The following is a 13,234-nucleotide window of genomic DNA, read 5'->3' as shown; positions in this document are numbered from 1 at the left end:
ATAAAAAACTCATAGCTAGCAGCACATTGGAAGGATAAATAGAAAATTCATTTAATGCTTAAGAAATGTTTACAAATATGTAAAACAATCAACACTCCAATAGAAAATGTGCACATGGCAGTAATAGGCTGTTCAAAGGAAATATATGACTAGCATATAATGGCTTATAAAATTATTACCACATTCATAAATAAATACAAACTTAAATAACAATTATTTGTCTGTTCTACCTGTTGGATTGCAGAGGTTACAAAGTTTTAATGTAGAAAAATGGTAAGGTAATTCTCATATAACTTCATGAGAATATAAATTGGTCTAAGCTTTTTTTGAGGAAAATTAGGTGTTATTTCTCAAAACAACCTCTGTAATTCCATTTTGAAATATTTCCATCATTGATATATTAATGTACCCATTGAATTGCTAGTTAACTAGCATGTTTATATATTATAAATAAAAAATAAGAGAAGAGAAAAATTGTGTTTATGTCCATCAACATAAGATTCTTTAAAAATCATAGTATTTTCATACAATAAAATTTTATTTAGCAACAAAAAATAATGTGATTAATGTTTATAATCAGAGAAAGAAAGTTCTCCAAGAAATATCAGAAAGTCAATAAACCAAATGTTTGGTAACTATTTGTTTTCAGTACATACATAAATAATATGTGAGATAAATAACTGAAATGGAATAAAATTTTTCTTTAAGAATAAAGAAGTAATTATGGATTATACTTAAAGGAACAAAAGCAAAGATTTAGGGGAGGGATGTTTATCTTTTATTAAATCACTTCAGTATTTAATTTTTTCAGTCTATAATGAATTTCTTTTTCATAACATTTTTAAGAGGCAAATATGCAAGACTCAGTGATTTCAAGAAAAAGTTAAATTCTCAGAATGACCAGTGTTTCTCATGCATTTGTTGTATAAATGACAAGGTCAGAAATGAGGTCTTTGACAGAGAAAATAATGTATATAGATGTTTGTGGAAAAGAAATTTGAAAAGGAGGGAGAGGAGTACAGGGATAGGGAGGGAAAATTCTTGAGCAGACTCCACACCCAGCACAGAGTCTAATTTGGAGCTCCATCTCATGACCCCAACATGACCTGAACCAAAACAAGAGTGTAAGGCTTAACCAACTGAGCCCCCTAGGCATTTCTTCCCCCCAAACCCTGAAGAAAACTCCAATTGTATCTTGCTGCCAAAAATGAATATATTTCTCTTGAGAAACTCTTTTGTTGTTGTTGCTTTTAACCTCATATCATTATGAACTATTTGACTGATGAGTTTTCTGTTTTTGATTTGTCCTTCAAAGGATAAATCCATGGGCTCAAATTTAGTATCCATAAAATCGTTATGTTTAATCATTTCAGCTGCATTCATTCCTTCACATTTTCCTGCTGTTATTTTCATTTTCCCCTTCTCCCCACTTTCAACTAACTTCATAATGAGTTAATGAAAGTTGATTCTCTGAAACAAATCTGGGCATGAGTAAAATATCTTAACTAAATATACAAAAGTTAGAGGGGGGACGAGTCAAGGTGGCAGAGAAGTAGTAGGCTGAGATGACATTAGTAGCAGAGGATCAGCTAGATAGCTTATCAAACCATTCTGAACACCTACAAACCCAATGCGAGATTGAAGAGAAGAACAGCAATTCTAGAAACAGAAAATTGACTACTTTCTGAAGGTAGGACCTGTGGAGGAGTAAGTCCAAAGCGACGGGAAGATAGACCACGTGGGGAGGGGCCAGCTCCCGGCAAGCAGCAGAGCAACACAACACAAAATCAGAACTATAAAAAGTCTGCCCCACTGGGGGACATTGCTCCAGGGCTAAGCTGGGGTGAAGCCCATGTGGGAACAGCATGGCCTCAGGTTTCGTGGGGTCATAGAAGGATCAGGGCTGTCTGAGTGTCACAGAGCTCACAGGTATTATAGTGGGGAAGCCAGCTGCAGAGATGGAACCAAGGAGCGAGCTCTCAACTCAGGGTTACCTTATCATGATTCATGACACAGGCCGCTGCTCTGTGAGCAGGAACCCCACAAGATCAGGAGAGACCCCCAGCGGAAGAGATCAGGGATCTGCAGGGCTCAGAGACTCCAAGTGGGGCTGTGAGGCAGAGAGAGATGCTTGGTCATGGGCTGGGTGAGCTCGGAACACAGGCAGAAACCAGGGAGATGGAAGTGATTGAGCGCTTTTCTCTGAGAGCGCACTTAGGAGTGGGGCCCTGAGCTCTCAGCTCCACCAGGCAAAGATTGGGAGGCCGCCATTTTCATTGCCATCCTCTGGACCTCAACGGAAAGCGTTCAGGGAACAAAAGCTCCAGAAAGGGAACCTGAGCAGATTAGTTAGCCTGGCCCCTGGTAAGGGAGGTGCAATTCCACCTCAGGCAAAGACACTTGAGAATCACAACAACAGGCCCCTCCCCAAGAAGATCAACAAGAAATCCAGCCAAGACCAAGTTCACTTACAAAGGAGAACATCAGAATTGCAGAGGAGGAGAAAGCAAAGCATGGATTTCAGGGCTTTCTCCCCATGATTCTTTCGTCTTACAAAGTTAATTAATTTTTTAATTTTTTTTTCTTCTGCTAATTTTTTTTAACTTTTATCCTTTCCTCTTTTAATGTTTTTTAACTAGTTTATCTTGACAATACATTTAATTAAAAAATAATTTTTGAACCTTCATTATGATAGTCAAATTTTTTTCTTCATTTTACCTAACTTTATTTTTGTATACATATAGGATTTTTTCTTCTAAAAAATTTGAGGTACAACTTCTTCTAATAGGTCAAAATACACCCTAATCTATCACAGGGCTTTGTTCTAGTCTCCAGTCTGAGCAAATTTTCTTCACATTTTTTTTCTGTATTTTCCCAACCAACTTATATTTTCAACTCTTTTTTTAGAAAATTTTTTTTTTTTAAATAAAAAAAAAATTATTACCCTTATATATGCTATTCACACTTTAAAATTTTGGGAGGTAGCTTCTTCTAAGAGACCAAAATACTCCCAAAATTAAGTAAGTGACCCTGTTCTAATCACCAGTCTAATATATATATATTTTTTCTTTTTTATATTTTTCCTTATTTGTTTTCTTTTTTCCATTTTTTTTTCTGAACTTCTTTTTACCTACTTTTTTTACCTCATGACTTGGGGTCTCTTCTGACTTGGTAAAAGCACATTTTCCTGGAGTCTTTGCCACCCATTTAGTATTTTATTTGTTCCTTCATATATTCTTACCTGGATAAAATGAAAAGGCAGAAAAACTCACCACAAAGAAAAGAACAAAAGGCAGTACCAAAGGCTAGGGACCTAATCAATATGGACATTGATAATATTTCAGATCCAGAGTTCGGAATGATGATTCTCAAAGGGCTAGCTGGGCTTGGAAAAGACATGGAAGATATTAGAGAAACCCATTCTGGAGAAATAAGAGAACTAAAATCTAACCAAGTTGAAATTAAAAAAGCTATTAAGGAGGTGCAATCAAAAATGGAGGTTCTCACTGCTAGGATAAATGAGGCAGAACAGAGAATTAGTGACATAGAAGACCAAATGACAGAGAATACAGAAGCTGAGCAAAAGAGAGACAAACAAATACTGAACCATGAGGGGAGAATTTGAGAGATAAGTGATACCATAAGATGAAACAACATTAGAATAATTGGGATTCCAGAAGAAGAAAGAAAGAGAGGAGCAGAAGGTATACTGGAGAGAATTATTATAGAGAATTTCCTTCATATGGCAAAGTGAACAAGCATCAAAATCCAGGAGGTACAGAGAACACCCCCTCAAAATCAATAAGAATAGATCCACACCCCATCATCTAATAGTAAAACTTACAAGTGTTACCAACAAAGAGAAAATCCTGAAAGCAGCCTGGAAAAAGAAGTCTGTAACATACAATGGTAAAAATATTAGATTGGCAGCAGACTTATCCATAGAGACCTGGCAAGCCAGAAAGAACTGGCATGATATATTCAGAGCACGAAACAAGAAAAACATGCAGCCAAGAATACGATATCCAGTTAGGCTATCATTGAAGCTTCCAGGACAAACAAAACTAAAAGAATTTGTAAACCCCAAACCAGCGCTACAGGAAATATTGAAAGGGGTCCTCTAAGGAAAGAGAGCCTAGAAGTAGTAGGTCAGAAAGGAACAGAGACAATATACAGGAACAGTCACCTTACAGGCAATACAATGGCACTAAATTCATATCTCTCAATAGTTACCCTGAGTGTTAATGGGCTAAATACCCCAGTCAAAAGATACAGGGTATCAGAATGGATAAAAAAACAAAACCCATCAATATTCTGTCTACAAGAAACTCATTTTAGACCCAAAGACACCTCCAGATTTAAAGTGAGGGGGTGTAAAACAATTTACCATGCTAATGGACATCAAAAGAAAGCTGGGGTGGCAATCCTTATAGCAAATAAATTATATTTTAAGCCAAAGACTATAATAAAAGATGAGGGTGGATACTATATCATATTCAAAGCATCGGTCCAACAAGAAGATCTAACAATTTTAAATATTTATGCCCCAAACGTTGGAGCAGCCAACTATATAAACCAATTAATAACAAAATCAAAGAAACACATCGACAATAACACATTAATAGTAGGGGACTTTAACACTCCCCTCAGTGAAATGGACAGGTCATCCAAGCAAAAGATCAACAAGGGAATAAAGGCCTTAAATGATACACTGGACCATATGGACATCACAGTATATATTCAGAACATTCCATCCCAAAGCAACAGAATACATATTCTTCTCTAGTGCACATGGAACATTCTCCAGAATAGATCATTCCTGAGCCATAAATCTGGTTTCAATCTATATCAAAAGATTGGGATCATTCCCTTCACATTGTCAGAGTGCAATGCTCCAAATCTAGAACTTAAACACAAGAGGAAATTTGGAAAGAACCCAACTACATGGAGACTAAAGAGCATCCTTCTAACAAATGAATGGGTCAATTTTAGTATATGTGCTGCCGAAGCGAGCACCAAATGAATGGGTCAACCAGAAAATTAAAGAAGAATTGAAAAAATTAATGAAAACAAATGATAATGAGAACATAATGGTTCAAAATCTGTGGGACACAGCAAAGGCAGTCCTCAGAGGAAAACATATAGGGATAAAAGCCTTTCTCAAGAAACAAGAAAGATCTCAAATACATAGCCTAACCCTACACCTAAAGGAGTTGGAGAAAACCAAGAAAGAAAGAAAGCCAAAACCCAGCAGGAGAAGAGAAATCATAAAGATCAGAGGAAAAATCAAAGAAATAGAAACAAACAAACAAACAAACAAACAAAAACCCAATAGAACAAATCAATAAAACTAGGAGCTCATTCTTCGAAAGAATTAATAAGATTGATAAACCCCTGGCCAGACTTATCAAAAAGAAAAGAGAAAGGACCCAAATTAATAAAATCATGAATAAAAGAGGAGAGATCACAATCATCCCCAAAGAAATACAAAAATTATAAGAACATACTATGAGCAACTCTATGCCAACAAATTTGACAATCTGGAAGAAATGGATGCATTCCTAGAGACATAAAAACTACCACAACTGAACCAGGAAGAAATAGAAAACCTGAACAGATCCATAACCAGTAAGGAGATTGAAGCAGTCATCAAAAATCTATGAACAAACAAGATCCCAGGGCCAGATGGCTTCCCAGGGGAATTCTAGCAAACATTTAAAGAAGAATTAATTCCTATTCTCCTGAAACTGATCCAAAAAATAGAAATGGAAGGAAAACTTCCAAATTCATTTTATGAGGCCAGCATTACCTTGATCCCAAAACCAGACAAGGATCCTATCCAAAAAGAGAATTACAGACCAATATCCTTGATGAACACAGATGCAAAAATTCTCACCAAAATGCTAGCCAATAGGATCAAACAGTACATTAAAAGGATTATTCACCACGACCAAGTGGGATTTAATCTGGGGCTGCAAGTTTGGTTCAATATCCGCAAATCAATCAGTGTGATACAACACATTAATAAAAGAAAGAACAAGAACCATATGATACCCTTAATAGATGCTGAAAAAGCATTGACAAAGTGCAGCATCCCTTTGTGATAAAAACCCTTCAAAGTGTAGGGATAGAGGGCACATACCTCAATATTATCAAAGCCATCTATGAAAAACCCACTGCAAATATCATTCTCAATGGAGAAAAACTGAAAGCTTTTCCACTAAGGTCAGAAACACGGCAAGGATGTCTGTTATCACCACTGCTGTTCAACATAGTACTAGAAGTCCTAGCCTCAGCAATCAGACAACAAAAAGAAATTAAAGACATCAATATCAGCAAAGAAGAAGTCAAACTATCACTCTTTGCAGATGATAATTTGTATATGTGGAAAACCCAAAAGGTTCCACTCCAAATCTGCTAGAACTTGTAAAGGAAATCAGTAACATGTCAGGATATAAAATCAATGCACAGAAATCAGCTTCATTTCTTTACACCAACAACAAGACAGAAGAAAGACAAATTAAGGAGTCAATCCCATTTACAATTGCACCCACAATCATAAGATACTTAGGGATAAACCTGACCAAAGAGACAAAGAATCTATACTCAGAAATCGATAAAGTGCTAATGAAAGAAATTGAGGAAGACACAAAAAAATGGAAAAAATTTCCATGCTCATGGATTGGAAGAACAAATATTGTGACAATGTCTATGCTGCCTAAAGCAATCTACACATTTATTACAATCCTTATCAAAGTCCCATCCATTTTTTTTTCAAAGAAATGGAACAAATAATCCTAAAATTTGTATGGAGCCAGAAAAGATCTCGAATAGTCAGAGGAATATTGAAAAAGAAAGCCAAAGTTGGTGGCATCACAATTCCAAACTTTAAGCTCTATCACAAAGCTGTCATCATCAAGACAGTATGGTACTGGCACAAAAACAGACATATAGATCAATGGAACAGAAAAGAGAGCCCAGAAATTGTCCCTCAACTCTATGGTCAACTAATCTTTGACAAAGCAGGGAAGAATGTCCATGGAAAAAAGACAGTCTTTTCAACAAATGATGTTGGGAAAATTGGACAGCCACATGCAGAAAAATGAAACTGGTCCATTTCCTTATACCGTACATGAAAATAGACTCAAAATGGATGAAGGACCTCAATGTGAGAAAGGAATCCATCAAAATCCTTAAGGAGAACACAGGCAACAACCTCTTCCTAGGAACATTGCCAAAGGCAAGGGAAGCAAGTGCAAAAATGAACTATTGGAACTTCATCAAGATCATAAGCTTTTTTTTTTTTAAAGATTTTATTTATTTATTTGACACAGAGAGATCACAAGTAGGTAGATTGGCAGGCAGAGAGAGAGAGAGGGGGGAGAAAGCAAGCCCCCTGCCAAGCAGAGAGCCCGATGTGGGACTCGATTCCAGGACCCTGAGATCATGACCTGAGCCGAAGGCAGAAGCCTAACCCACTGTGCCATCCAGGTGCCCAAGATCATAAGCTTTTGCACAGCAAAGGAAATAGTTAACAAAACCCAAAGACAACTGACAGAATGGGAGAAGATATTTGCAAACGACATATCAGATAAAGGGCTAGTATCTAAAATCTGTAAAGATCTTATCAAACTCGACACCCAAAGAACAAATAATCCAATCAAGAAATGGGCAGAGGACATGAACAGACATTTCTGCAAAGAAGACATTCAGATGGCCAACAGACACATGTAAAAGTGCTCCACATCACTCAGCATCAGGGAAATACAAATCAAAACCACAATGAAATACCACCTCACACCAGTCAGAATAGCTAAAATTAACAAGTCAGGAAATGACAGATGTTGGCAAGGATGCAGAGAAAGGGGAACTACACTATTGGTCGGAAAGCAAGCTGTTGCAACCACTCTGGAGAACAGCATGGAGGTTCCTTAAAAAGTTGAAAACTGAGCTACCCTATGACCCAGCAATTGCACTACTGGGTATTTACCCTAAAGATACAAACATAGTGATCCGAAAGGGCTTGTGCACCCTTTCTCCCCCCTCTCTCTCTCTCTGCCTGCCAATCTACCTACTTGTGATCTCTCTGTGTCAAATAAATAAATAAAGCAATGTCCACAATAGCCAAACTATGGAAAGAACCTAGATGTCCATCAATAGTTGAATGGATAAAGAAGAGGTGGTATATATATATATAATGGAATACTATGCAGCCATCAAAAGAAATGAAATCTTGACATTTGCAATGACGTGGTTGGAACTGGAGGATATTATGTTTAGCAAAATAGGTCAATCAATCAGAGAAAGACAACTATCATATGATCACCCTAATATAAGGAAGTGGAGATTCAACATGGGGGGTTTGGGGGTAGGAAAAGAATAAATGAAACAAGATGGGATCGGGAGGGTGACAAACCATAAGAGACTCTTAATTTCACAAAACAAACTGAGGTTTGCCGGGGAGAGAGGGGTAGGGAGAGGGTGGTGGGGTTATGGATGTTGGGGAGGGTATGTGCTATGGTGAGTGCTGTGAAGTGTGTAAACCTGGCAATTCACAGACCTGTACCCCTGGGGCTAATAATACCTTATATGTTTATAAAAAATTTAAAAATTATAAAAAAATAAATAAATATACAAAAGTTAAATAATGAATTAAATATATAATGGGGTTATCTAACAAATTAACATAATATTGATGACATTCACTGCTTAGGATTTCCAATATTTAAAACAATAGCATTTTCTGTCAGAACATTCATTACCATCGAAAATACATGTTGATGTTTAAAACACAATTATTTTTCTTCAGTATTTTTCTATATAGGTATGAAAACCAATGGTTCATATGAATTACCATGTTCCAGTTCTATAAGAATATTAATAAAAATATCTATAATAGTGGCACCTTGTTGACTCAGTAGTTAAGCAGCTGCCTTTAGCTCAGGTCACGATCCTGGGGTCCTGGGATGGAGCTCAGTCATGGGCTCCCTGGTTGGCAGGAAGCCTGCTTCTCCCTCTCCCACTCCCCCTGCTTGTGTTCCCTTTCTCTCTGTCAAAGAAATAAATAAAATCTTTAAAAAAATCTATAATAATTAAGTTTAAATAAATAATTTTAGTAGAAACCAAGACAATAATTTCTTCTTAGTAGTTAAGGCCTTGTCTTTAGTGGTGGGTATGTGAAAATCAAACTGATAATTATTTCATATCTGTCACTTGCTTTTGAAATGAAATGAGAAAACAATTTTTACTAATAAGCATCATCTAGTGAATTCTAAGAGATACAATTGTGTCAAGAAAAATAATGAAGTCTCTTCTCTCCTTATTTACTTTATATTCAGTAGCCTTTACCATAGTATCTGAATATACTCTAAAAGTAATAACTTTTTAACCTTTTAAACACCTTTTTTAACATGCCTAACTGTTGGGTGAAAACGTCAGCCATTTTTGGCTTCTTGATCTTTCATGAACTGGGTAAGATTCTACCCATCCTTCAAACTCAAAGGTCCAACACAAAGGTCACTTTTTTGGTCTTGAGAAACTACTTTCCACTTTTTTCTTTAACCACAGAAAATCACTCCTAATTAATACATTAAGGTATATATTTAATAATGAGCTGGATGCTACTTTTTTTTTTATCAAAATATCTGTGTACCTCTAAATGCACCTACTAGCTCTTTTTATATTTGCTATTTATTTGGGGGGGAAGCTCTGTCATCCCATCTCAAGTACTACTTAAAAGCATATTTAAGTGTTAAAGTTAGCAACAGTTCCTAGCCTGGTGTCTGGTACAGGTAAATGTATAATGCATGTTGTATTGAATTGAATTAAATCCCCAACATATAAAAACTGAAAGCATAGTGTGTAGTGATCTGTTCATATTAAGAAACAATATATTTAACCTTAGGCTTGTAAAATTAGTAATTTTCTTCTATAAATTAGAGAATTCCAGCATGTCAGAACAAGGAAATATAGAGAAAAATCCCCTTTCATTAACCTCTCCTCCACATTTATTTAAAACCTTTCCTCCACATTTATTATAGAAGTTAATAGAGTCTCTAACATCTCGGTTTGACTTGGAATTAATAGAGTAAAAGACTGTGATCATCAAAAAAAGTAAAATAAAATAAAAAATAAAATTGAACTACAAAATAATTGATGGTTTTGTATATAAGTGCCATTGTCAACTTTGAGAAACAAGAAATTTAGTTTTGTCTTCAGAGGCATCAGTATTGAATCATGACAGAAAGAGCTTATTAATCAATCCAAAATTATTATTAGAAAGCTCAGAAACAATTATCTACCACTGAATTATACAGGAAGTCTCTAAATCCCCCATTCTTTTAGACTCGTACTAAAAAAATAACGTTTTTCTTTCTTAATCATTTTCCTATGTTGTATCAAAAATCCTCAACAACATTACAGTTTTAAGCAAGCATCCCCAATATAAAGATATTTGTTAAACTATGTTTAATTTTTAAATTATTTTAATTAAAGATATTTATATTTTTAATTAACATGACTACACTAATATACTACCTCCTTCTTGCTGTTGGACAAGGAGTAGCATCAGTAGCTAAGTAGCTAAGCTCTTGTTAAAGCCAGATCCCAGAATGACTGAATGAGAATCTGCATTTTTTTAAGATTATTTATTTATTTGACAGGCAGAGATCTCAAGTAGGCATAGAGGCCGGCAGTGAGAGAGAGAGAGGAGGACACAGGCTCCCTGCTGAGCAGAAAGCCCGATGCCGGGCTCGATCTCAGGACCCTGGGATCATGACCTGAGCCAAAGGCAGAGGTTTTAACCCACTGAGCCACCCAGGCGTCTCGAGAATCTGCATTTTAAAATGATCCTCTGGTAATAGATATGCACCGTATATGCACCATAACATGTGAGGAACACTGATCTAATATAAAGTCAGAACCTTTGTTCATATTAAATAAATGTTATTTTGCTTCTTTTCCTTGTATGTCTCTACACGGTCCATGTAACCTCCAGATTTATAGGAAGAAAAGAGCCTGTGACCCCCACACCTATAGTCCAACAACCTCATTGTTTGATATAATGAATGTGAACCTAAAACCAAATTTTGCCATGTAAGTAAACTGTTTTCAGCAGTCAAAGGAAAAAAATCATTATTCTTATTACAAGATTTAGCTACATTTCAGTTAATCAAGTATGTGAAATGACCATAGTGGTGGGATATAGGACAGAATGGGGTTCTTGGCTTCAGGAACCACTGCAGTGTGTTAAACAGCTGGGACTGTCACATTATTATAAAATATTCATACAACTGTGCGGATTCATGTACAGTATTTCTAGTCAATATCCATACAGTAATACCTACTAGTATCATCAATGATGAATTATTTGTAGCATTATATTAATGCTTATGACCAGAGATTCCTGCTTAGTCTCTCAAATGTTAACGACTCTCCCTGAAGCACGTGCTGTTAATTAGTTGTAAAAAGTATTACCTGAGTAGAGATTCAGTGTATTAAAACTAAGGCAAAACATATATATCTCACACTGTAGGACAAAGCATCTGTGGAAGAACTTCAGTGCCTTCAGGGATTAAGAGGAGAAATTGCTGGCAAAGTGGCTGACTCCAAAATTATTCCAGGAATAAGACACAGTGGAGAAGGGTAAGGAGAGAGAAAGGAACCCTCATGGGGCTGGACACAGGATAATTTTCTGGTAGAAGAAAAGACTGATATATTTTCTCGGAAATTTATGGAAGTTGAGGGAATGTGGATTAACTGTGATATCCTTTTCCTAAAGTTATGATATGTGTCGTGAAAGTTGAGTGCACCCTGCATTAGTTTCCATGGAAGGAAGTTAGAGTTTCTTGATGACCAGAGACACATATTTTACGTTGTTTACAGGGTATTATAGGTGTCTCAGTATGAAAATTTGAATGGAAAGAGAACAGTATAGGCTTTTGTTCCAAGTAATTATGCGGCAAAATGTCTTTGTTATACTGTCTGAAGCCAAAATATAATATTTACCAAAATATTAACCTCAGTTAATGCTGTTCAGTAGAATTGTAAAGGATGACTTTCAGGATTAAATCTCACAAACACCAAGTATATAACCCAGAGAGGCAAATTGTTAATCTACCGTGAGAGATAATACAGGAGGTTGGTCAGACTTTTTTGTTTGCCTAACCACTAATTTGTTTTCCTCATAGACATCTACATGGGAAGAAAAATTATCACTAGGTCATAACTGAATGAACGTGAATGTAAGGCAAAAGGATCCAGTTAGTGGATTTAGATATTTAGTAGCATGAAATCTGGTAGCTTTCTGAGTTCATCTCACCCATTTTAACACCACCCACTCACATGTTTGACTTAAATCTTTGGTATGTTCTATCATCCTTTTATTTCTCTTTACAGCACACAACAATTGCATTACCCGTGCATTTGCAATTGACTCTCAAATAATTCACATCCTTGAGTTCCTCTCACAATTAAATTATTCAACCTTAGTCAAAGGCAGTGCCAATCCTAAAGTGAAGCTTTACTATATACTAGTAACTAGTCTCTCACTTACCACTCTGAGTCTCCATTCTCGTCTCCACAGATTTCCTTTATAGCAGCTGGGGTGACTTGTTTTACAAAAAAAAAGGGGCACCTGGGTGGCTCAGTGGGTTGGAGCCTCTGCCTTTGGCTCAGCCCAGGGTTCTGGGATCGAGCCCTGCATTGGGCTCTCTGCTCAGCGGGGAGCCTGCTTCCTCCTCTCTCTCTCTCTGCCTGCTTCTCTGTCTACTTGTGATCTCTGTCTGTCAAGTAAATAAATAAAATCTTAAAAAAAAAAAAGGTTCTCTCTCTTCCTCCTTTTGAAAAAAAAAGGCTAAAAATATTTTATATAGACTATATTTGTGTGTGTGTATATATATATATATATATATATATATATATATATAGTATATAGACCTCAAATACCTTTCTCCTTATGGTAAAATTCAAAAATTTTGGAAGAAACTCACAATTCATCTCTTATCATTCATCCCTCAGATAATATACTCAGACACCTACCCTTGCTACTCTATTATTGCTACCTGAAAAAAAAAAAAATGCATTGGTTATCAAATGTTAAGAGTATCCACAGTGTTTGTTGGAGGAAATGGGTGCGAGACACAATGCAGTCAGATTCCTCCAAGCCAAGAAGAGCGGTTTTACTTCCATTTCACTGGCCTTTTTGGTTTTTTTTTTTTTTTAAGATTTTATTTTT

Source organism: Mustela nivalis (assembly GCF_964662115.1).
Source record: "Mustela nivalis genome assembly, chromosome: 15".
Taxonomy (NCBI): domain Eukaryota; kingdom Metazoa; phylum Chordata; class Mammalia; order Carnivora; family Mustelidae; genus Mustela; species Mustela nivalis.
The sequence above is the reverse complement of the archived record's forward strand: the minus strand, read 5'-3'. Positions refer to the sequence as shown.